At 41.9% G+C, this 4,848-nt stretch overlaps 1 non-coding gene across 1 annotated transcript; it reads right to left on the bottom strand.

The window, feature by feature from the left end:
* Positions 1–872: 872 nt before the first annotated feature.
* Positions 873–1,086, bottom strand: LOC141421956 (small nucleolar RNA U3). The gene has a single exon (XR_012446631.1). It is a non-coding gene; the product is annotated as a small nucleolar RNA U3 (small nucleolar RNA).
* Positions 1,087–4,848: the final 3,762 nt, after the last annotated feature.

Below are 4,848 nucleotides of genomic sequence, written 5' to 3'. Positions count from 1 at the left end.
CTAACTACTTGGGAGGCAGAGATCAAAAGGTTCCAGGTTCCAAATCATCCCAGGGAAATAGTTCTCAAGACCCAAAAAATACCCAACCCAAAACAGGGCTGGTGTAAAGGCTACAGTGGTAAGGCACTTGCATAGCAAGCATGAGGCCCTGAGTTCAGATCCCAATGTTGCCAAAAACAACAAAAAAAAAGAGACTAAGATGATAGACATAGATAATGCACTTGATAAAGCATTAACTAGCAATAAGTGGCTAGCTGCTGGTGGCTGCCCAGCAACCTCTAGATCCCCTTCTTTGATATTTGACTTGGTTGAAATTGACACTAAGCCCATTGTCACCACTGATGGTTTATTCAAGGTTGGTCACCTTGCTGTGCAAGGTGGTACAGTTTGCTAATAGACATCTTATAGCTAACCAGAGAAGCCATCCAGATGCTCAGGCTGTCAGGTTCACCTCTCCGGAGGACAGCACTCACATGTGTGAAGGATGCAGCCAATACCCAGAAAAGGCATCCTGGTGACTTCATGGATTCCTGATTCAAGATGAACCTGAAACTACCCACACATTTTTCAGTTACATTGAGCCAATGAGTTCACTTATTTCTTATAGCTGTTTCAGTATTCTGTCATTTGTGCTTTAAGTGTCCTTCCTGGGCTGGGCATAGTGGCACATACCTGAAATCCCACCACTCAGGACAGTTGTGAGTTCAAGGCCACCCTGTCTCCAAAAAACAAAAATGTCTAGGTGGACTTTTCAATCCCAACCTTCAGCCTCATCTTCTAGAGATAATCACTGCTGTGTTCCTCCCAGACATTTGTGTGCATATGAAAACATAGATATTTGTAATGCATGCCATTTAAAGTTTATGTATGTGTTCATTAAAGTTGGAGGACTCTCCTCTCTCTCCCCAAAGGAAGAGAAGAACCATCATCCATGACAAATGGCAGTTACAAGGAAGCAAATCAAGAGCCATCTTCCCATCCTGGAGAGTTTGCTGCACCTCCTTCTCATGGTGCTTGGGTCTCCACACGTTCAGAGAAACGTCTCCAGTAAGGGGCGATAGGAATGACCCCTCCAAGTGCAGTCTTGACGTATGCCTTTTAATACAAGTAAGATTGTATTAAATGTATGGCACCATGCTTGGCATTGTTAAAGTTTATGTCGCATTGTGGACGTCTTCCTTTCCTCAGTTTGTTTTTTTTAGTGGGGGCGGGGTTTGAACTCAGGGATTCATGCTTGCAAAGCAGGTTCTCTACCACTTGAGCCACATCTCCAGTCCTCCTCTTTTCTTTATGGATGCATAATATTCTGAAAGTTGGATGCATCACTGTTAACTTATCTTCCATTCATGGAAACTCTTTGTCTTTCAATTTTTGCTGTGACAACAATGTCTATTTGCACATATCTTTGTGTATTTGTTCACCTACATCCACAGGAAAAAAAATCCTAGAAGTTTCAAAGAATATGCACTTAAAATTTTGCCCTCATGAAAGACCACACCAACTCACACTCTTCTCAGAAACACATGGGGATACACTTCTTTTCACCAATGCTAACACTGTGCTTCATCAAATTGAAGGAAATTTGCCAGTAGGATAGTGAAAAGCAGTACTGTTTTCTTGATTATCATTTTCTTAGTGAGATAAATACAAACACACATAAATACACATAGAGACACATATTTAAACTACTTTATAATTTCCTTCATTATTTTTGTAATTTCCTTTCATATATTATACTGATTTTTATATTAGTTTGCCTTTTCTTTATTGGTTTACCTTTGCATATGAAGAAAACAGGCCAGATGTGGTGGTTTACACCTGTAATACCAACTACTTGGGAGGCCCAAGATTAGGATGATTGCTGTTGAAGTCCAGCCTGGGGGGCAGGGTTTAGAAATTAGTGAGACCCCATCTCAATCAATAAAAGTTGGGTGTGGTGGCTGTAGGTAGGAGGATTATATCTGATACCAGCCCCCAACAAAAAAAAATGTGAAACTCTACCTGAAAAATAACTAAAAGCCAAAAAGAGCTGGGAGTAAGAACATTGTAAATGCTACAATGTACACAATGTACCCTCACCCAGCACAACAATAAAAAAAATAGAGAGGTAGGAGTATCACTCAAGTCATAGACACCTGCCTAGCAAACTCAAGGCCGATTTCAATTCCCAGTGGAAGGAAGGGAGGGAGGGAGGGAGGCAGGGAGGAAGGAAGGCAGGCATGAAGGAAGGAAGGGAGGAAGGAAGGAAGGAAGGAAGGAAGGAAGGAAGGAAGGAAGGAAGGAAGGAAGGAAGGAAGGAAATAGAGTCTCTTCTCCACTTGATCTTAGCCAAAAGGCTGAGAATGATTAAAAATAGAACCTCTTCCCATACATGTCTTGAATAGTTTTTCCAGGTTTGATGTTTTTTGCTTGGCATTTCTTAATTTCCTCTTCTTTTAAACATTTCAAGTACAGAGAGAAAACAGAAGACAATTATATGATGCACACAGGCACACACCATGGTGTTCTAAGTTATCATTTTACAATATATGCTTCAGCCTTTGTGTGAGTGTATGCGTGTGTGTGTGATATGGGGGATTGAACTCAGGGCCTGTGCTTGCTAGACAAGCTTTCGGCCACTTTTGCCATGCAGCCCAGTCTCTTTCTCTCTCTGTCCCTTGCTTTTTAAAAATAAAATGTTACAGTTGGAAGCCTGTGGCTCACACCTAGAATCCTAGGTACTTGGGAAGCTGAGATCTCAGGAATCACTGTTCGAGGTCAGCCTGTGCAAATAGTTCCAGAGACCCTCCCCCCAATTCAACCAATAATTAGGCACCATACCAAGTGCCTGTCATCCCAGCTATACAGGAGCCTGAGATCAGGAGGATTGGGGCTCCAGGCTAGCTCAGGCAAAAGAAAAAGGCTGGTGCAACCCCATCTCAAGGGAAAAAGCTGGGTATGGTAGCATATGTCTGATATTTCCAGCAACAGCAGGAAGCTTAAAATACGAGGATCATGGTCTAGGATGGCCTGGGCAAAAAGTAAGACCCTGTCTCCAAAATAACCAGAGTAAAAAGGGCTAGGGTCCTGGCTCAAATGGTTGAGCACCTGCCTAGCAAACACAAAGCCCTGAGTTCAAACCCCAATTCACAAAAAGGAAAAGTGAATAAATGTTAGAAACACAACTGAAGCTTCTTGTATACCCTCCCATTTCATTCCTCTCCACCTCGCTAAGGAAACCACCACCTTGAAGTCCTATGCAGTCATTTTTAGGGATCCTCTATGTTCCTAAAACCTTTCTTAGATGCTTCAAAGGTTTAAATGTTTTCCTTTGTCCTTCAAGAAAAAAAAAAAACAACAAAAAGAGTGAAACAAAAATTCATTGTTAACATTGTTTTAAAAAAAATAAGTCACCACAGGATCTGCAAGCATCTTCCTGACACAGATTAACTTCCCATTGTCACAATAGTAAGACTGCACACACCCTGTGAGCAGAGAAACTCCTCAGGACTGTTCCAGCCTCCTGATTAATGTTGCTAGTAAAGAACAGAGAAGGCCTGTCCATTGAATTTGCCTGCAATAAGGCATCATTGTAACCTACTTCAACCTCAGGAGAGGTTTTTTTCAAGGCCATAACGCCTCTTTCTGTACACCTTGAGCAGATATTTGTTGGCGTCAACCCCCACCATGACTGCTTCTGCAGATGACAGTGAGCACTGGGGGTGTTAGGGTCGGCTTGGACAGGAAAAATGGAAACAGTCCACAAGGAGAGTAATGAATCCAATGAGACCTTGTCTGAACTTTTTTTGTTACTGTTTCACAATTTGTAAGGCAGGCTCTTACAAATTAAGAGTCACACCTCCAGCCCTTTTGCTCTGGCTATTTTGAAGGTAGTGTCTTACTTTTTTGCCCAGGCCATTGTGGACCATCATCCTCCTGTTTTATGCTTAACTGTGTAACCAAGACAACAGGCACATGACACCACACCCTGCTTTTTCTGTTGAGATGGGGTATCTCGAACATTTTTGCCCAGGCTGTTCTGGAACCATGGTCCTCCCAATCTCAGCCGATGGTGCCTGGCTCATTTCTTCTTTTCTTTTCTTTTTTTGAGTACTGGGGCTTGAACTCAGGGCCTTCTTTTCTTTCTTTCTTTTTGTAGGACTAGGGTTTGAACTCAGGGCTTCACACTTGTAAAGCAGGCACTCTACCACGTGAGCCACTCCTCCTGTCCATTTTGCTCTGGCTATTTTGTACTTGGGGGTCTGGAGAACTATTTGCCAGGGCTGGCCTTGAACCATATTCTCCCCATCTCCACCTCTCAAGTAGCTAGGATTATAGGCATGAGCCACAGGCACCCAGCTCTCATTCTTTACTTTTAAAAGAACCCAAATTAGGCCTACACTATACCAAGGTATTGGCTCTGATTTTGTAAAGCACCTTAAACAGGATACTTCTATGGTTTTGTACTTTAAATGAGGTTTGTGACACATTGAAATTTTTTTAAAGTTCATACAAATTGCATCATCGTGTGCATATCGTTCTGCAATGCACTGTTGTTATTCAACATCACTTCAAAACTTCCCCATGTTGACACATGCAGATGGAATATCCATCTTAGCTGCGGAATAGAATTCCCTTTAATGAATTATTTTTCTATTCTAAAATTAATGAACATTGAATTAAGTCCCTCTTCTTTTTTCTCTAGGAAAAAATAACATCACTTTGAATATATGTCCTCATGCACATCTCAGGGTTTCTCTAGGTTATCCAGCAAAGTGAAGCTCCTCATTGTAAGGTCTGTACACCTCTTAACAGAACACTGCCAAACTGCTCTTCAAAATGGCTAATATCATACAATCTCTACCCAGC

Source organism: Castor canadensis, chromosome 3, assembly GCF_047511655.1.
Source record: "Castor canadensis chromosome 3, mCasCan1.hap1v2, whole genome shotgun sequence".
In the NCBI taxonomy this organism is placed as follows: domain Eukaryota; kingdom Metazoa; phylum Chordata; class Mammalia; order Rodentia; family Castoridae; genus Castor; species Castor canadensis.
The sequence above is the reverse complement of the archived record's forward strand: the minus strand, read 5'-3'. Positions and strand labels throughout refer to the sequence as shown.